This window comes from Salvelinus sp. IW2-2015, linkage group LG16 (assembly GCF_002910315.2).
Source record: "Salvelinus sp. IW2-2015 linkage group LG16, ASM291031v2, whole genome shotgun sequence".
Classification (NCBI taxonomy): Eukaryota; Metazoa; Chordata; class Actinopteri; order Salmoniformes; family Salmonidae; genus Salvelinus; species Salvelinus sp. IW2-2015.
In genome coordinates this window covers 12129210-12151114 of record NC_036856.1, presented here as the reverse complement: position 1 = coordinate 12151114, position 21905 = coordinate 12129210, and the positions used below count along the sequence as shown (strand labels likewise).

Here is a 21905-nt window from a genome sequence, read left to right as displayed (position 1 = left end):
TGTAACTGATACTCTCGCTCATCTTATGGTCCAGTCAGAGCCCAACAAACATAGTAGAAACTCAACTCAGCACACTAGCAGGCTACTCATTCAGTATTATCAGATTTAGAGATGTATAAGGAACATTTGGGGACAAGGGCTAGACAAAAATACAATTAATAGTCTGGAGTACTAGGGGTTCATTTCAGAATTCGCTTTGGGCTGCCCTGTGGCAGAGGGCAGATGAACAGGGTCAAAGGTGAGTAGACAGTGGACAGATGGGAGGTATGGAGTCCCATCAGTTTTATGGGGCAGAATGATGCATGCAGTGTTGCAATTACACAKTGACTGATGGGGAGCCCTAAAAATAGAGGGCTGGATTCATATTTTTAGACCCTAAAAGGGGTAAGGGTTAAGTGCCTGAATTTCAACACAGTATCTTGAAGCCTTATGAGGTGTCAAAGGAACGCAGATGCTGGCATTTGTGTGCCCCATGGAATGAAAAACATGCATTGTCCTCACACTTGTATACATTAATAATCAGATTTAAATAATCTAATGAAAGTGCAACATTACAATTCGCCTATTTTCAGTGTAGGCCTATTGTATCAAAATTGTAACAGTACATGGACATAAAGTAGGCTACAGTTCAGTACAAAAGATATGACACAAATACAGTCGATATTACAGTAGGCTACTATCATTTGTGTTACTGTGTTATGAGATGTTGTATTTTTTCCTGATTGGATGACTGTCTCCAGAAAGGGAAGTGGGTGGGGTGCTTTAAGAGTCTCGCGCAATAACAGCCCTCATYTCAAATAGTCGTCCCCAGGCAGCAAAGCGCAAGAGCACACATGCTTTTGGGACGAGCGAACATCACAGAGCACGAAGTTTGACCAAACCGGACTCCTGTAACGGATAAAGACTTGTCACCTCTCAAGAACTCAGGTTTGTGAACACTATTAGCCTACAGTTTTGAAAAACATTAGACGTGACATTGTTTTTAATAGGCTATCTGTCATAGGTTTTGAGGCGCATGTAAAAGTAGTTATGTCAATCTGCGTTTTCGAAGTGACTTTGGAAATACTGTAGTAATGTGGAAAATCTATGTAAGGCTTAGGGGGTTTTAAAGACATTGCATGTCAATAAGCAGGGGCGGCATTTCAGCTAAACCTATGGTCTGGTTTTGTGTCATATTGAAGCTCATTTATTGCATTTTTTCATAATTTAAAAACTAAAATGCAATTTGGAGAACAGCAAAAACAAGCTAAATTGACTCCAGCCATTATCACCTTGTTGCTGTAGCTTCGTTCACCTCAGTCAAATAGGGGATTTACCATTCTACTAACATGTCATACAAGAATTAGCTGCTACGCACTAGCACAGCACCATGATTAAAACTCGAGTTTAGTTTTATGTCATTGTTAAACCAAACAGCAGTTACCTAGCCAAAGCCATCTACAGATGTAGGATCTTAATTTTGTTTTGGAGAATATTCCTGCGAAGCAGGAAATGCAAACTTGTAATGTAATTGAGTTTTAGAAAGGCTTGTAAAGTTTGTAATATCAGACTTGATTTGCCCTAACGAAATTGTTTAATTATAATCCACATAATTCACATTTCCTGTTTCTGCATGATTATTGTCCTGCTGTAGCAAACTAATCCTACATCTGTATTACAGCCAACTTTACCTCTGCACTGTTTTGAGAAAAGAAGTGTGCTGTTCCATGCGGTTGCATCCATAGAACGACCCTAACCTCCTGCTCCCAGGAGTCCGCATGATCCTAAAGTCAGTATTTTATACCTCTAAACTGCATTTGCCTTTAAACGGGATTTGAATCGTTTTAGTAGCCTATTTTAAATTGTTGGTGTTGAGCTAGGTTATGGCGACTGCCATACCTTGCCATACCCAATTGAGGCCACTGTCAATGAGTGTCCCTGTATTGTAAAATAATACAAAACATTTTACAGATAAAAAAWAATATTTGATCAGAAATMTTTAAATGGCTTTTAAATAGGGGTTTAAACTTTTACAGTAGTGTAGACTTCACAGCCATATAGTCAGCTGTTTAGCTCTACCAAACTAATGCACACATAAAATATGTTCTGCTGAGTTGCCTCAATGCCTTTCTCAATATTATATAGTTGACTACAGAATATATKAATTCAACAAATGCCAAGACATAACCCAGCTAGTACATTTGGTTCCTTGGAAGTTGTGGGAATGTATGTTTTTGGTTTCACATTGGTTGTGGGAACAAAGCCATATGTTTCCTGAATGGTAAAAACCTCTGAGAACAGATTTGAAAATGTGGCCTTTTCTGGGAACATGTATTTTTAGGTTGCAGGGAGGTTCTGAGAACGTTTTACTCTGGTTCCTTGAAAGTTTTCCTGTGAGGTCTTATTAACACTCTGAAAAGGGAATGTACTTATTGTTTCAATGAGACTTTTAATAATACTGCTAGCTTATTTTTGGTTAACTTTTTTTWAAACTCCAAGCACAGAAAAGACACATGGAAATGAATTTCCTTTTATTGTGACATGGCATCAGTGAGATTCAAACCTATTATCTTCTGTCCTCTGTGCCACCAGGATGAAGCTAGTGTGACACACATATGTATAGTCATATTTTTGTTTTTACTTAGTTATTTTATGGAGCCATCCCTTGTTTAATTTTCTCGGTCTCCCAGGTATTTGCGTTGAAGGTAATGTATATGGTTACCACCACTAGGGGGAGCTGTGATGTCAATGGGGAGCGTTAGTGGGATCGTGAGGTCTTGGATGTTTCTTTTATCTTGGAGAATGCCTGATAGTGAACACTGCTAACTTTTTTCCGTCTCATCATTCTGCCCTGTTAATTCAGGTATGTAATGTGCAGAAGTACAATATGACTCACAAAATATTAAGATGGCATGCTTAACTACATAGTCCATGAGTTTGATGTTTGAAGGTAATTGAAAGGAGTTTTAACCAAGTGAATTCTTTTTTTTGTATTTTCCCRATTATAAGTAATGGAGGTACGCTAGGTTGGTAATGGTTTACATGTAAGCAAAGGGAACAAGATGGCATCCAAACTGTACTTTTGCAAATAATCTTGCTATTTGATTTATTTTCTATGAACAAAGTCATAGTTTACTTCAGGTAATATATGTACATATGCATTGTGCCGATAGAATGTGTTGAAAGTGTTTATATTGATAAGAAAATAGCATTTAACAGTTTGCTAACTGAATTTAGATTTGCTAAGCACTAGCTAGCTCTAGGCTATTTGGTTTCAGCTATTGTTAGCTCACGTGTTGATGATTTAGAATGTAATGTTTCTAGCATTGTTTAGCACAGGCCTCCAGTCATTTGTAGCTTTATGGGATTTGACACTGCTAGTACTGTGCTCTCTATATAATGTAATGTAGCCTTTTATGGTACAATTGGATTGTTTTACATGAAATAGCTAAATACTATACTGATTTATTAGCATCAGGTTATCTGCACGATTCATTTGASTATTAGTGAAAGGTAAAATGTGATTGTGGAGATGTATGGAGGTAACTTTTTGAATTTGAGACATTTATTTTGAAACCCAATATGGAATGTGAAAAGACTTAATACTACAATGCAGTTGTGATGTGTACTTGACAAATCGAAAAGAAAGATAAAAAAAAAAACATTTAAAAAATCTTAGAGAATGCCTGCTACTGAAAACTACTAACCTCATCTTTCCACCCTGTTGATTCAAGTCTATCTGCTGACCGCGTCTGTCCGAGGCGTGTAATAGATTTTGAGGCTCGTCCGGGATTGTCGCCACCTGCTGGAGGTATCTGATCCAGAGATTTATGAACCAGGGACAGCATGACGCTTGACCAGAGCGAGAGGGCTACAAGTGGGTGACTTAGCAGCGGCAGGTGACCAGCATGAAAGGGGATCCTGACTGAGAGGAGTGCAGCACTATGTACCTTAAGTGTTTGGAAGCGTGCATCATGTCCAATAACAAAAAGGGTCTGGGCCATTAAGAAAAGGTTGCTTACACTGGCATCTGATTTAAGTTTTCCAGTTGAAAGTCTTGATATGGTACCAGAGCTAGACTCAGCTAACTTAAACAAGTCTAATGAGGAAGGTTGTTTTGACAGTGTGTGAATTCATGTGTTGCAAGACCCTGCTTGAGCTACAGGATAGGGGTATGGCTCAATTACTGTTTATAAAGGATGCTATTGACGAGGTTATCCAAGGATGTGAAGGTAGTCCAGTGACCAGATTTATCCGCTAATGTAGCTACTGCTGATACTGAAATACAAGAGTATCAGTGGATTTTGACCAGTTATAAGAAGCTAGGCAGAAAACTCCTTCAGTGTAAAGTAACACTTGCCACACCCACACCAGACAAACCACCTACTGTAAAGGAACTTAGCAGCTTGTCTAAAATCCTGAGCACAGACCATGTAGCACACCTCACAGCTGATGGCATGGTCGCCATCAGAGACCTACCATATCTGCAGCGCAAGATGTGGGGGGGTCAAATAGGTGACAACACTTCTGACATTAGTTACAACAGCATATATAAACAAATAAGAGGGGTTAAAATAAAAACACAGTGAAGCTGAAGTCATCACAGGCATCTTCCGCATCATCAAACCAGAACTTTAAATGCATGCTAATAAATAAGAATGAAAGGATTGTTACTGAGCTGAAACATTTGTTTCGGTCTCACTTAGGAGAAAGGAGCAGCACGTCGAGGTAAGGATGGACCGCCTGGGCAACGGTGATCCAGATCTGTCAATACAGGTGCCGTTCCTGGTTAGTCTCATGACACTAGAGCAGCCGTTCCCAAACTAGGTGAGGCCGCCTTATGTGAAAATGGGGTCGTGACAGAATTAAGACCCCTCCTCTCTGATTATTCTATCAGATAAAGCACTACTGAGGCATGTAATCAAAATAACAAGCAATGAAAGTGAGAGACAGGGTAGGTTGGGCCAAACCTCCCATCACAAGACAACACACCCACAGTGCCCAGCTTGAAGTGGATGAAGTCAAAGTTCTCCAGTGGAATGGACTAAAGCACCCWTGGGAGACTGATTGACACTTTAGCCAGTCCGCCTGTCTTAGCCTGCCTCAACTTTGACTTGCCTTCACGCGCCACACTGATGCCTCTGAGAAGGGGCTTGCTGCTAAAAGAAACTGATGCATGAATGGGGAAAACTACGCATTGACAATGGTCTCCTGTACCGGAGAACCAGTCAAAGACATGAGCTAGTCTTACCAGTCCTGTACAAGCAAATGGTCTTGAAACAACATGTTAATGATGACATGGTTCATGTTGGAAGAGAGATATTGGCGCTGTATCAGGCAAAAGAAGCCAGCCACACATGTAGGAGCACCAACTGGCAATATCAACCACAAGTTCACCACTAGAGCTAGTCTCTATCGACTACATGCATCTGGAGGCCAGCAAAGGTGGCTTTGATTACATCCTGGTAGTCATCAACCATTTCACAAGATTCGCACAAGCGTATCCGACCAAGAACAAATCCGGAAGAACAGTAGCTGAAAAGATATTCAATGACTTGATCCCAAGGTTCGGACACCACTCCCAAGTTGCACCACGATCAAGGTTGAGAGTTTGAAAACAAGTTCTTCAAAACACTGCAGCAAATGACTGGAGTGGGTCACTCAAGGACATCTCCCTTTCACCCTCAGGGCAAACCGGCTGAAATATTCAATAGGACCCTACTTCAGATGCTGAGAACGCAAACCGGCGACAGTCCTTGTACGAAACCTAAGTGAGAGAGGTGGTCCTGGAAAGTTAAGGTCATACTGGGAAAAGACTATACGTAGTGAAAGAGCAATTGAGTTACAATCCAGTGTACAAACTCTGTCCAAAGATGGGTGGGAACAAGACCTGTATCTTCCACCGCAATCTCCTGCACCTAGTCAATGACTTACCTGCAGACTTACCGCCACAGCCTGCACAGACAAACCCACCTAAAGAGAAAAGGAAGAGCTGCCCCAAAACAATGATACAAGACTCAGATGACGAAAGCACAGGAGCACATACCTGGCTGATAATACTTGTAAGAAAAGAGCAAAGAACAGACAATGTGAGACTTATCTGTGATACTCCGAGGAACCCAGCACGTGTAGGACCCACACAAGACGCTGTACCTACCAGAGTTATTGCACCTGAAAGAGAAATCCAAAGACCAGAAGAGTCAGAAGGAGTAGAACAAGAAGAAGAATACTTACCCGCTGAACCAGCACGGCCAGAGACCGAGATGGATATGGACGAAGAATACCTGTACGAAGAACACCTGTACAAGAGGAAAGACTCATAGTAAACCCCCCACTAGTTGACACAGGTTGGACAGGCTAGGAGGTCCACACGTGAGAGAAGGCCTGCACAGATGCTTCTTAGCACACGCTAGGTCAGCCATCCTTCCAGCCACACACTGCAATCAACACTGTAGAGGTTTATGGGGTGCCACCTATGACAGTCTGGGGAATTCCAACATACGACATTCCACAGCCTTACCAAACACTACCCTACCCCACACTAGTGCCTTACTGTATTAATAGGAAAGAATCTAAAGTGAAGCACTTATACATACCAATGACATGTAAATAAGGGTTAAATGTCAGGAGACATTGTCTGTTTGTCAGGGAGTGTGTTACGCACATTTTTTTACCCCCTTTTTTCTCCCCAATTTRGTGGTATCCAATTATTAGTAGTTACTGTCTTGTCTCATCGCTACAACTCCCGCACAGACTCGGGAGAGGCGAAGGTCGAGAGCCATGCGTCCTCCGAAACACAACCCAACCAAGCCGCACTGCTTCTTAACACAGCGCGCATCCAACCCGGAAYGCCAGCCGCACCAATGTGTCGGAGGAAACACCGTACACCTAGCGACCTGGTCAGCYCGCACTGCGCCCGGCCCGCCACAGGAGTCGCTAGTGCGCGATGAGACAAGGATATCCCTGCCGGCCAAACCCTCCCTAACCTGGACGACGCTAGGCCAATTGACGCACACATTTTTMACGTTTTATTTATTTATTTATTTTATGGTGCCATCCCTTGTTTAATTTTCTAGGTCTCCCAGGTATTTGCGTTGAAGGTAATGTATATGGTTACCACCACTAGGGGGAGCTGTGATGTCAATGGGGAGCGTTAGTGGGATCGTGACGTCTTGGACGTTTCTTCAGTCTTGGAAAATGCCTGATACTGAACACAAACTTTTCTCTGTCTTATCATTCAGGAATGTAATGTGTGAAAGTACAATATGAGTCCTGAAATATTGAGATATCATGGTTAACTACATAGTCCATGATTTTGGAGATGTTTGAAGGGAGTTTTGAGTTAACTGGTTTGTATTTTCCCCGTTAAGCAATGGTTGCTAATGGTTTACATGCAAGCAAAGGCAATAAGATGGTGTCTGAAATTTGAAATTTAGCTCGTATTTGTTTTATTTTCTATGAACAAAGGCTCTGTTTACTCCAGGTAATATTTGTACATATGTAATGTGGCGATATAATGTTTTTGTATTAGCATTCAAAATAGCATTTAACAGTTCTCTAACTTTATTCTAACCAAATGTAGCTTTGCTAAGCACTAGCTAGCTCTACGCTATTGGGTTTCAGCTATTGTGAGCTCGAATATTGATAGTTTAGAATGTAATGTTTCTAGCATTGTTTAGCACAGGCCTCCAGTGATTTGTAGCTTTATGGGAATTGACACTGCTAGTACAGTGAGCTCTATATAATGTGATGTAGCCTTTTCTGGTACAACTTTATGGTTTGACATTCCAAATAGCTTTTGTTGGTGTATGCTGAATGCTATACTGATTGAATAGCCTCATGTTATATTCACTATTCATTTGACTATTAGTGAAAGGTAAAATGTGAATTTGTATATGTATGGAGATGGCTTTTTGAATTTGAGACCTTTGATACCCAATGTGGAATGTGAAAATACTTTAATACTACAATGCAGTTGTAGCGGCGCAGGTCCTAATCCAGGCACTTGTCATCTCCCGTCTGGATTACTGCAACTCGCTGTTGGCTGGGCTCCCTGCCTGTGCCATTAAACCCCTACAACTCATCCAGAACGCCGCAGCCCGTCTGGTGTTCAACCTTCCCAAGTTCTCTCACGTCACCCCGCTCCTCCGCTCTCTCCACTGGCTTCCAGTTGAAGCTCGCATCCGCTACAAGACCATGGTGCTTGCCTACGGAGCTGTGAGGGGAACGGCACCTCCGTACCTTCAGGCTCTGATCAGGCCCTACACCCAAACAAGGGCACTGCGTTCATCCACCTCTGGCCTGCTCGCCTCCCTACCACTGAGGAAGTACAGTTCCCGCTCAGCCCAGTCAAAACTGTTCGCTGCTCTGGCCCCCCAATGGTGGAACAAACTCCCTCACGACGCCAGGACAGCGGAGTCAATCACCACCTTCCGGAGACACCTGAAACCCCACCTCTTTAAGGAATACCTAGGATAGGATAAAGTAATCCTTCTCACCCCCCCCCCCCTTAAAAGATTTAGATGCACTATTGTAAAGTGGCTGTTCCACTGGATGTCATAAGGTGAATGCACCAATTTGTAAGTCGCTCTGGATAAGAGCGTCTGCTAAATGACTTAAATGTAAATGTAATGTATACTTGATGATTGATTTAGAAAACAAAAAAAAAAATGAACAAAAGAGAACTGATACTGAACACTAACTTTTCTCAGTCTCATCATTCCACCCTGTTAATTCAGGTCTATTAACTGCTGACCACGTCTCAGTCCGAGGCACGTAACACTTAGCATGCCATGTTTGTTTACGCATACAAAGCTGTTCATTTTAGTCTATTCAAACAGACCCCATTTCAAAGGAAAACAAGCACTCATTAAGATCAGGTAACGTTGTTTCTTAATGTTTTTGGAAGAATTTGTGAACATGACTTTAAAGCTGCAATATGTAACTTTTTGGGTGACATAACTAAATTCACAGAAATGTGAGTTATAGCTCTGTCATTCTCATTGAAAGCAAGTCTCTAAGAAGCGGTAGATCTGTTCTATGTGTGCTATTTCTATGCGTTCCGTTCTTCAGTTTTGTTTTTGCCTCTTTTACTTTAGGTTTTGTACACCAGCTTCAAATGGCTGAAAATACAATGTTTTTGGTTATGGGAAAMATATTTCACAGCAGTTTAGATGGTACAATGATTCTCTACACTGTACTTGCTTGTTTTGTCATATAAACGGAAATTAGGCGAACTATTAGAATTAGAGTGATTTCTGCATAATGCATCTTTAAATTGAACCATGAGGAAACCTGTAGGAAACGTTATGTTGAAGTACTGAAATTCCCTCAAATGTTGTTTCTTAACATTCTCTGAACTATTTGAGAACATTCCCAATGTCAAACAAGTTGGAGAACGTTCCTAGAACATCATCAAAATTGAAATGATATGTAACCATGTTTGAACTTTTAGGAAACTTTCTGTTAAAGTAATGAAATACCAAGAACATATATATTTTGGGGGGAAGTTCCTTAAATGTGCTGAGAATGTTCCAAAGTCAAGCAACTATCCTGCACCATTCCCAGAAAGCTGTGGGAATGTTGTATGCAAAATAACTATAGAACGACCACATTCTCACCAATCTCTAAGAAACATATGGTTCTCAGAACAATATGTGCTAGCTGGGAATTAGCTAATTATAGTACCTTTGCCAAAGTGCAGCAATAAAACGTTTCTGTGAATGCTCTGACTGAAGCAGAATATTGGGAATACTGTTTTGGCACAATATTATTCAGCAAAAACAATGTTACTGTCAGTTATGATTTATGATACTAATGTGCAATTGTTTATACATTGCTTTTAAGATTATTTAGTTTTTTTCATTATGTGAAAAGGCATTTGTATGCTTTCTTGGACCATAACAAAACGACATATCATTGTTTTGTGTCAAGGTGATCAAACATGATTTAATATCACTCATGTCACGAGCCTGATGAGATAATAGTAGTTAGAGGGATCTATTTTGGATTTTAAACACAGGGTATAATCCCATCAGAATCTACAGTGAACACACTTCATCTGAATTACAATGTCCAGCCATGCTACTCTCAGAGAGGCCATATTTCTGTTATACATCATCTAACAAGAATATAATGAAACTTGACTGATCGGGAACAGTGAGTGCACTAACAGAAAATAAAGTTTTCAAATAAATKAAGGTGAACAGTGTTGGCAACCATGGAATAACCTGCAGCTTCCCATATGAGGTGGACCAAAATACCAAAGTGCCATGAAATTGTATGACAGTGTGTGGGTGTGTTAGTGTAACACACTGTAGGAACTACTTTAGAGTTACTATGTATGATGTGCATACGGTCTATTTTGGTTTGAAAGGAGACTGGTATCTAAGCAATGTCATCGAATAAGCAAGGAAAAACATTTTAATATTTACTGAAGGAAGAATACTGGAAGTGTAACAGGTGTCAGTGTGATGCTAACAGCTTAGCTTCCTCCACTATCCGACTGCCCCATACTGGGCTCGAACCAGTGATCCTTTGCTTTGCAACACATGTGACTGCCTTCCTTGACAACGTGTAAACCGATTTGAGACATACAAATGGTGTGAGTGCACTCAATTGTCTCAGTTCAATTCCAACCGCGATGTCCCAGTCAAATGTCCCTCTATAGAGGACGATGATCATTGTAAAAGCAGTAGATGACGAAGTAGTTTGTAGAAGATTCGCACTGGCAGTTCGCACTGGTGCCTTAACGGGGGTACAAAACCGGTCAAGATTATCTGTTCACAAACATCAAAGGAAAATGTGTCCCAATTCCCTTCTGGTTCAGCACACTCTGATTATCTTTAGTAGTAAATGAATTGTAGACAGCATCCAACGTAATCGTACGCCGTTTCGTGGTGGTTGCCATCTGCTTTACAGAGACGATAATAATGCCTGTGCAGTAGCGCTCTGGAGCAATGCGAGTTAATATCTTTGGCTGTGAGTAATGGAAAATAAATTGCCTTTAAGACAATTACTTGAATAATTCTATGGATATTTTTTGGCACAAGGGTGATAATGAAATTGTCTTTTTAGGAATTTTCTAATTGGACTTCTCTACGGAGGCGTCTATGGGAATTGTCTTTTTGGGCTGGCTCGACGACAGATAAACTGCAATACCGAAAGTGTGCTTCTTGACTGGAACCCTGGGGCCTTGCTCCCAACCCATACAATTAGTGTAAAGAAGTCAAAAAAGCAAGGGCTACATTAGCAGGACATTTTTAAAAAAGTTTTCTGAATTGATTAAGCATATTGGTTTTTGATATTTCTATTCTAACCCCCAATGGCGCATTAAAGATAATCGACCTCCTTAATAACTATTGTGTGTGTTGTTAGCCGCAGTCAACGCCAAAATMTAAAACTGCCAATCAGACTAAATCAGTGGTCTTCAACCTTTCCTTACCCTTTCCTTACCTTTCCCTCCCGGGAAAACTGGCAACCCATCATACTTAAATACTTTTTAATTTTTTTGTCTTATCAGGTGAATGATAATGGCAAGGAGACGTAATCAACATTTTAAAATGAATAGATTTGGTCAATAGTTTTTCATTATTTTGTAAACTCTAAAATAGTCTAGAAATMTAATTCTTAACACATTTTCGCTAAGAGTACTTGTTTAGACGGTTAAATTAAAAATACACTCAAAATATGACCTGGCCTCCACAATAACCCGACCTCAACCCAATTGAGATGGTTTGGGATGAGTTGGACCGCAGCGTGAAGGAAAAGCATTCCAGGTGAAGCTGGTTGAGAGAATGCCAAGAGTGTGCAAAGCTATCATCAAGGCAAAGGGTGGCTACTTTAAAGAATCTAAAATGTATATTTTGATTTGTTGAACTTCTTTTGGGSTTACTACATGATTCCTTATGTTATTTCATAGTTTTGATGTCTTCACTATTCTACAATGTAAAAAATAGTAAAAAAAATAAAGAAGAACCTTGAATGAGTAGGGGTGTCCAAACTTTTGACTGGTTGTGTGTGTGTGTGTGTGTGTGTGTGTGTGTGTGTGTATTTCCGTGGACCTCCTGCAGTCTGCGGACCACCGGTGTGAATACTCCTGGACTACATGTTTCAATTGATCCTCATTATGTTCTGCTCTTTGCCTGGTTCATAACGGATGTTAATAGGAAACACTAGGAGCAGCTGCTTATCTTTTATATTGTCCTCCATTAATATGTGTGTTATTGGATCAAATCAAACTTTATTTGTCACATGCGCTGAATACAACAAGTGTAGACCTTACCGTGAAATGCTTACTTACAAGCCCATAACCAACAGTGCAGTTCAAGAAGAGTTAAGAAAATATTTACCAAATAGACTAAAGTAAAAAATAATAATAAATAGTAACGCAATAACAATAACGAGGCTATATACAGGGGTACCGGTACCGGAGTCAAGTGTGGCAGGGGTACAGGTTAGTTGAAGTAAATTTGTTCCTTGTAGGTATGGATGAAGTGACTGCATAGATAAATAAACAGCGGAAGTAGCACAATGTACGGAGGGGGGAGGGGGGGGTCAATGTAATAATCCAGTGGCGATTTTATTATTGTTCAGCACGCGTCTTATGGCTTGGGGGTAGAAGCTGTTGAGGAGCCTTTTTGGTCCTAGACTTGGTGCTCCGGATACCGCTTGCCGTACGGTAGGCAGGGAACAGTCTATAACTTGGGTGACTGGAGTCTGTGCAATTTTATGGGTTTCCTCTGAACCACCTTATTATATAGGTCCTGGATGGCAGGAAGCTTGGCCCCAGTGATGTACTGGGCGTATGCACTTCCTCTGTAGGGCCTTACGGCCAGATGCCAAGCAGTTGTCATACCAGGCGGTGATGCAACCCGTTCAGGATGCTCTCTGATGTGTGCAGCCGTAGAACCTTTTTGAGATCTAAGGACCGCATGTCCTAAATCTTTTCAGTCTCTTGAGGGGGAAAGGTCTTTTTGTTGTGTCCTCTTCACGACTGTCTTGGTATGTTTGGCATGAATAGTTTGTGGGTGATGTGGACCCAAGGAACTTCCAAATTTTGACCCGCTCCACTACAGCCAGTGCTATGTTAAGTGTGAAGCCAGTCGCCATACTATCATCTTATATCCTTCATCTCACTACACACACTCACATCACTCTACTCTTAACAACTACACACGTACAACACACACAAAACACACAACACTTTCCACATTATGCTCCACACACACACACACACAACTCACCCAACACACAACCCTAACCACATGATGTATCACACACACACAGGGAAGAGCAATGTCCCCGCTGTGCATACAGAACGGCCATCTATTGCCTCCTCGACACCTGGAGTCAGAGCAATTTGAGCTTAGGAAATCTGTGGTATTTGTGAGAGACCTAAGGGCCTTCTCTGAATCTCTCTTCAAATATTCATCGTCCCTATATTCTGGAGTCATTTGATAATTGACACTGGGCCGGGTTTTATGATCTTCATCTGAGAGTGTGGAGCACTATTAAAGATAGCCCTTTAGCCTCCCACACCGAGCCAGACCTCCAGTATTAAACCTGTCTTTGTGTGGTGGCCAACTGCCTACTTGGACTAGAATCTGCTGACTGTTAAGGGTTCTTCTGTTAAGCTCTCCCTTTCTTTAAATTTGTTTGGTCTGCTTTTCTTTGATAGATATTATTCTGAGGCTTGAGGATTTCCCCTAGCCCGGAGATCAGTTTTACTGACTCTGACTTTACCAACGTCTTGCACCCATGTCTTTGTGGGGACCTCTCTTTATTGCTTAATCCATTCTTCAGGGCTCAATTTATACCTTCTATTGTGAATGGGATCTGGACAGTCAGCATGTCCTGTATATGCGGAGCCKAGCTATCAGCTTGACTGGAGAATCTGTGTTTTTAGTTCTCAACTGCCCTTTCATTTAATTTAAGACAGACTTAACATTGCGGCCAGAGATAAGAAAAGAGAGCGTGGACTATCCGGTTGCAATCTGTCAGTATGTCTTCACAGACTGAAATGTATTGTATTATATCCTTTCTTAAAGTTTCTCCAACCTTTCTGACCTTTGGACATTTTTAGTAAAGTTTTGACTTTGCTGACTCTTTGCCTTGGTGCTTTTCGGACCGTTTAATATAATGCGTTGATGTTCCGTGATCTGGCACGGGCCCCGATGGTCCACTGTGGGGACAGTCAGAATACTCAGAACGGAGGAAAGTGCTGTCCTCTGACTTTGGGACTGCTGACATCTCCATATTCCTGCCACCCGCTCCCTCCCAGATCCCTCTGATTGATGTTCGTCTGCCTGGCTGACTATCGTGCGCGTTTCTCCATGAATACAGACATGAATCACAGGGATTAGCATTCCGCTCTTCCTATCTCTCCCTGCCTCCATCCACCTCTTTCTCAGTGGTGTCTCAGTTCCTTACACGCGTCTGGCAGTTCCGCTGACGGTGGGGGGTCTGGGGTGAGTGGCTTGGGGCCCCGCCAGAGCGAGCCCTGTCGGACGCAGCCTCACTCACTGCCACTTCGGATGGCCCTCGTCTCGCTGAATATTTCATGGTGTGATTTGGGCTGTAAATTAAAGATGTGTTTTCAGGTGGGTTTGACCAGACTGAGTGATATTCTCTGTGACTGGTAGGGGGAGTGGCCGTTCTAAGGCTGCCCTTCACCTTGACAGTCTCATAGCGACGCAGGGTTGCAGTGGTGGTCTTTTCTTGGTGTTGTCGTTCTTTGAGACAGTCCTGTTCTGCTGTTTCACAGGGAAATGTAGATAAAAATAAACTGAGAATGAAGTGAGAGAAAGGACCCCCCTAAAGTGTGTGTGTGTACTGTAGGCTATGTGCTTGTGCCAATGAGAGATTTCTAAATGGGTAATGCCTACATCCCACCCTCTTGAGAGGAGGCTGTTTTCTCTGCCAGCATTGAGGAACACTGAAGACTGTGATATTACTCATCAGCAGCATGGGCTCTTTATAGAAGGCCACAGCCTCCCTGCGGTGTGACACACACACTGCCGGCTCAGACAATCAGGAAAATTACACAAACATCCTGGAGTGGAAGCAGCTGTTCTAATCTAGAGGAGGATCCTCTCCCCGGCTAGGTTGAAGTGTGCTGCTTTCCTCTCTTACCAGATGACCCTGTGTCTAGCACAACACCAGCCCAGCAGGGGATATGTTCACGTTCTAATACATTTGTCTCATAACTGATTCAAACACTAATAGGAATTTGAATTGACTGATCACGTCAGTGCTTCAAATATTCTGCATGATGCGTCTGTGGGATAAGAGTGGGCTTTGTAAAAGGAAACGCTGAGCCATTGTGCTCCTGTCTAGAACAGATTTGTCCTCCCTCTGCCTGTCATGCATCATGGTGATAAATGTGTTTCAGGGAAGCCATGGACAATTTGTAATCTCCAAAGGACACAGTTTCATCAGGCCTGAATGGCCTATACTTCAAACTTACGAGTGGCGAATGGGAGAAAAGTACATTTTTATATATGTAAGCTGACATGCCTGGAGAATGTATGAATATACAATTCATCTCGCTTTAGTTTTTAGTTGATACAATGTTTTTTTAGTTTATGCCCCGGCACCACCACCTCCTTAACATACACACTGCAAAAAAAGAGTTTGGTACTCTTCTCATTAAAGTGGCAGGCTGACTAGAAGGTGATGGCAGAGCTTAACAGGCACTTCAAGATGGAACAGCTGTATGTTTAACTGCTTAACTTGATCTCAATTACAGTAGTGTTTTGAATGGCGGCCTGCATCATTAAGTACAGCCTCCGTGAGAGACCAGGGCCTGGCCTGAAAGGAATGCTAAGTGTAAATGGAAATGCCACTTTGCCAATTTTTGTCTTATGTTGTCTCCTAAAGTCCCCTTGAACAGAGGTGGGTGAGGGTGTAGTGTTTATATATAGACTGGTGGTTACTGGCGCTGAGAGGCTTGGATGCGTTTGGAATTTGGTTGGTTTGTTGGGAGCCCAAGGTGACCTGGTGCTATACCGCTTTTTTGACACGGAGTTAGAGTCCCCTTCATGCTGTGATGAATGGAAAAGGACAAACACTAGTATATCTAGACATGGCTCAAATCAAAGAAGCACATCAATAATTGCCATGATGGATGGCATCAATAGGATCTCCCATGGACCATACAGTCTTGCCTCTTCTGTAAAGCATTAGCATATGTTTTTCATGCAAACACCCTGAGGTTTGTTGACTGACTCCTCTGCCCTTTTCTCAATTCCACTTTAATCTTTATAAACACCGAATTTGAAAGTGTTTATTTAATTCCCTGTAGTCCTGTGAGACTGGAGGACGTTAGGATCTTTACAGGAGGGGGCTGCATCTCTCTTTTTTTTATCTCTCTGTCACTCACTCTTTCTCACTCACTCTCTCTCTGTAACCCTGTCTCTTTTATGTTTCCCTTTGTTTCTCTTCTCTTTATTTTTTGATCTTTCTCTTTACTTTGCTCTCTCGCTTTCTGTACCCCCCTCCCCCTCTCGTCAACTTTAAGTACTATTACAGAAAGGACTCAGACTAGCCATAAATAATGACAAATCAAGCCTTTTATTGTTTCCCTCTTCCTGCTGAGCCAAGTGAAGAATGTATTTAGGGGTTGCAGTTAGACGGGTTTGATAATACAATAATGGTGTTGGACTTAATGAAAAGATATTGCCCTGTCACGTTACTGAAGGTTGTGTGTGTGCCTGTGTGCCTGTGTGCACACTTAGAGAGCATGGAAAGGGCAGAGCGGGGCCCGGTAAGGTAAATGAATGTCATTTATCTATTTCTTCATTTACTCTGATGAGCTCTGTCACCATTGGTGTGACCAATGGCTGTGTGCAGGCGCACCTGGGGGGGTGCGTGTGTGTGTGTGGGTGTTCTATGAAGAGTGATGAGGCCTGTGTCCCCTCTGCACCTCTCAGAGGACTCGTTCCAGCAGCAGGGCTGAGAGGAAGTGTCCTCATGGAGTAATGGAGCGGGCGGGTGAGCCTGATGGAGGGTGATGGTTGGAGGGAGGACTAACGAGGAAGAAAATAAGCGGAGCAATCTCTCTGCTTCCTTCCGACTTCCTTCCCACTGACTGACTGACACTGCACTCACTGAGTGACTGTACACACTCAGCCCACTGGACACAGACGTCAGTTCAACTTCTATTTTAGATTTACATTTGGTTGAGTTGTCAACTAACGGGAATTCAACGTTTAATCAACAAAAAAACACCATGCCATTGGATTTAGGTTAAAAGTTGGTTGAAAGGAGCCTCCCGAGTGGCGCTGCGGTCTAAAGCACTGTCCTTTAGGTGTCACTACAGCCCCAGGTTCGATCCCAGGCTGTGCCACAGCTGGCCGTGACTGGGGGGGCCACAAGAGGCAGCGCACAATTGGCCCGTCGCCCGGGTTAGGGGAGGGTTTGGTCGGCCGGGATTTCCATGTCCCATCGCGCTCTAGCGACTTCTTGTGGTGGGCCGGGCGCCTGCAAGCTGACTTCGGTCGCCAGCTGGACGGTGTTTCCTCACACATTGGTACGGCTGGCTTCCGGGTTAAGCAAGCAGTGTGACTTGGCAGGGTCGTGTTTCGGAGGACGCATGGCTCTCGACCTTCGCCTCTCCCGAGTCCATACAGGAGTTGCAGCAATGGAACAAGACTGTAACTACCAGTTGGGGAGAAAAAGGGGTAAAAAGTACACAATGATACATTTTTCAAATCCAATCAGTTTTCCACTGATCCAAACATGTATGCATGGCACTCAAGGATACAGAAAGCACCTCCTCCAAACAGCTAGGCTGCCCACGACAGCTGAAACAGAGCAGTACCTAGCCAATTGCTTTGGCCTAGTTTTTTTTCAGGCCCAGAATCTGGAGGCCACGCACTGCAAGTCTGTGTATGTGGCCGAGACTGCCAAATATTAGAGCCACCAGCTTGCACCTACACCCGAGACTGTCCAAGCCCCACGAGGAGCTGGTATTTAAGCAGCTTCTAGGCAAAGGCCTGCACCATGTAGCCGTCCAATGAGCAGCCCACTTCCAGAAGGAGCTCCTCCCCATGGCCTTCCCCCACAACAACAATATCTGGCGTATTTGGCCCACAGGAAAACACATTATCATCAACATCAACCAGCTTCCCCTTACATGAGTGTTTATGCATGTGTGCTGTTGGTGAGACTACTTGTTTCACCTCGCTGGCTATCAGGTCGACAAGGCGGTCATGTCTAGRAATGTACAAATCCTTTTATGAACAGCAGCCATTCACAACATGGGCAATGGACTCCATTACATTTGACTCATGTAGATTACAAAATGGGGCATGGTTTGCAGGGTGCCAGAGTGCTAGATTATATTTTGTTGGTAAAACTTGCAGCCTCGCCTTAACAGTAAAGGTGAGAATGTCCTGGCCAACGGCAGCATTCTGGTACATGGAATGGGAGACAGCGTGGTCAGCACAGTCTAGAGCAGCAGTTTCCCCTGCAGCCTCAGGCCAGTCCAGTGTTGCAGTTGCTGCATCCATCTGATACCAAGGAGTGTTGTCCTGGATGAGATGTTCCATCATGGGTGACAGAAGCCTCCACACACACACTTTGACTGACAGCCACAGAACAATTATTTCCCTTGACGCCTCAGTGACAGAGAGGGTGGTTAGAGCTTTGTGATATCCTCTTTCTAACACACGATCAAGGTCAGTTCTATCGAGTTTGGGATTTTACAAAGCTACTAGATATCAAAAACCTACATTTGGAGAGTGCTAGGTCTCTTTGTACACTTGCCAAATTTAAAATGTAACCTTGCAAACTTTCAATTCCAAGTAAAATCAATAGTTTGTTTTCATACTGTAGTCTAAAAAGAAAGAGAGTTCGGGAATGACCTTTTAAAGAACAGTGCAACTCCAGTTAAAGTTTCCTATGATTGGATGATTGAATCCATAGCCACTGTTTGTGTGGAGGTGAGTCTGCTCACTGGAACATGTGACAGGTGATTAGTTAAATGTTTATCTCAGGGTGATTTCGAGCCTATTGAACAGCAGCCAGTTTCATAAGTACTCTGTCTCTGTCACACACAGACCCACAGGCACGAAGCAAGGAGCCACAGGCACTGCAGGGAGATGTACTTCCTGTCCCGTTGTCATTCCCCAAGGGGGGACATTCTCAGCCAGCAGTCTGTTATGCCTTTTTTACTTACTTTAATACTTTCCCTTTCTACTTCTCTACTTCCTTTTTCTATTCTGGACTTGTGTCAGAGGAAATAATTGAGATGCCTCAATTGTGTGTGTTTGGCTTATGTGCAGGTGTGATGAACCCCCATGCCGAGGGACATGTGTGGCTCTGAAGTAGCAGATGGACAGTCTCACAGCTAGTCAGGCTCAACTGCATGCCTGTACTGTGTTGTGTTGTAATAGTTGTGTGTGTCATGTGGTGCACTGCCATCTGTCTCTGGTCTCTGTGCCATGCTGGGCAGGCACTGGTCAGTGGAGAGGGAACCACTACTGCTGGGCAGCACTGTAACRTTCCACTATCTCCCACAATCAGAGGGAGACGTCACCTTGCAAGGTTTCCAGCTCACACACGCACACATACACGGGTCCCGCCGTTTCCGAGACCCGATACTTTTTGTTATTTTAATTATCACAAAAAAAAATTGGTGTCCACATTTACATTTTCCACAACCAACAACACGAGGAACCAACAGCAAAATCAGACAACCCCARAGTGGAATAGTTGACTTATTCAATTGTTTAGCCTGTCGCAGTCTATGCGACAAAATTATATTCCTCTCGAGGCACATTCAAATTGCGAGTGCTGCACAGGGGGAGAGAAATGCGAGCCCAGTCATTGTAGCCTAACATTCTTAATGCAGTCGCGGGAAAACACACCAGTGCATTCTAGCAACCAAACCGTTATGAAACTTTTATTCAAACAAATAAGTCTCACGTAGCAAATTAGCGATTCATTTTTGTTGTTGACCAAATTCCACACTCATTGACTTCCATACAAATGCCTCAATTTGGTCTTATTTTTCGTGCACAGATTTTGGGCAGAGTAAGCCCTCTTGCTTAGCCTCTTCCTCTCTGATTATATTCACAGTACATGATTGAGTGAGTGCCAGTGGAACGTTTTTTGTGGACATTCAAGTCATCAATGTTACTATAATGAGTAACAAGATAACTCTAAACTTTAGGCTAAGTGATCTAGCTAATGATGAGCCCAATAGGGTAAATGCAGATGGGCAACCCTCAGCCTATTTATTTAGAGCCACTATGCTGAATCAGCCTGATAATATTGACCAATATGTTATATTGGGCTCATTTCTGGAGGGAAAAATTATATTTTAGATGTATGTGCACGTCCATGAACTGTAGACCCCCCTTCTCCCAAAAGAACCGCTACGCACACAATCAAATCAAATTTTGCCCCTTCTCAATTTATATTAAAGTACCCTCACTCCTGTTCTCAATTTTAGTGCTTAATGAAAGACCATCATTCTCAGCGTGTAACATGCATGTAGCCAGTCCTTACAGCTGGGGAGGCAGCCACCCAGAGTCAGCAGGGAGCTGTGTGTCAGGAGTGGAGACCACTGGGGAGCTGGTGATTGAATAACACTGATTGAATAGCACACCATCTCCGGCTCAGAGGTCGAGAGGAGAGGGAGGAAGTGAGAGAGCGAGTCTACAATGTAGACTAGTATTAGCAGAGGTGAGAATGTACAATGCCACATACTTTTTTCGAGATACAGTAGTGTGTCAGCGTTATGTGTGAAGCACCTTGTCAAGGACGACTTGCTAGGGGAGAGGTAAAAGATGCCAAAAACTGTACTCCAACCTGGCTCTGTCCAACCTCTCTGTCCTCTGTGTGCCAAATTACCTCTTCCCACTGAATGTGGCAGGGGTTTGTGGGAATGGTCTGGTAATGGCCTGGTGTACTTTACCTCTGATTTGAAACCCGATTCGGCTGTCCTGGAGATGTGATTTATATAATTKATGAGAAACCATTTGATTCCACATGACTTGTTATTTTTTCATTGAACAAAAACTGCTGAAACAGTGTGCTGATGTACGAATGTGACATTTTGTGATATCAACGTTTACAAGAGTGTATTCATTACGGTTAATGCTCTTCTAATACCACTGTAATCCTCCCCTAAATGAGTGTAATCAAGCAGTGTAACACTCGCTACAGCAGCTGGGAAATGTCAGAATGTAATTGTTACTTATTGACCCTAGTCTAACAATGGGAGTATTTAGTGGAGTTTGCAGGGTTTTAAAGTTCTCTGTCGTGGATATGGTCTAATGAAGTTCTTGGTCAAGCATTAACCATATCATTTTTAGCCCCATAACAATCATAAATAATGGATACAACATTATGTTAATGTTAGTCAGTGGTAATAATGGGAATGATGACTGTTGTGTTTTCATGTGCTTTCAGGTTGTGTGAGGGGAGGAAGTTGTGAAGTCACTCGGAGGAGAAGCAGTTACTGTTCGGTTACAGAACCGGAGTAAGGCTTAGCTTGGTACYCCAGAAGGAACCAAGCCTTCTTTCAGAGGTCCTCTTCTTCCACACAGTCCTACCCTACCAGTGACTGTGCAAATCCATTCACAGACAGACACAGAACTTAACAAAATCTCTTGTWCCCTATATTTGAAAGGAGTTTTCAATCCTAAAAGTACACACTCTATCGGAAGACTGCWTGGTGAAAGTGTTACCTTGTTAGACACCCACAGGGCTATAGACAGAGGCTCCACTTGTCAAACCCACTCACTGTCTCTACCCTGGAGAAAAAGGCTTATTTAACATCTAACGCTAGCACGACGTGCTGCGTGTTGCTTTCACATTCAGCGCCATTGATCCACTGACCGCTCTGTAATTTCATTAGCATTCTAGCCTCTCTTATTTTTTTGTAAAAACACACCACACACACACACACCACATCA

At 42.8% G+C, this 21905-nt stretch overlaps 1 long non-coding RNA gene across 2 annotated transcripts; it reads left to right on the top strand.

Annotated features, from left to right (window-relative positions):
• Positions 1–804: 804 nt before the first annotated feature.
• LOC111976129 (uncharacterized) lies at positions 805–21888 on the top strand. 2 transcript variants are annotated; one of them, XR_002878887.2, is made up of 3 exons: positions 805–927; positions 1661–1768; positions 21400–21888. It is a non-coding gene; the product is annotated as an uncharacterized lncRNA (long non-coding RNA). The 2 variants fall into 2 exon arrangements; XR_002878888.2 differs by lacking the exon at positions 21400–21888 and adding an exon at positions 3714–8680.
• The last annotated feature ends 17 nt before the right edge of the window (positions 21889–21905 follow it).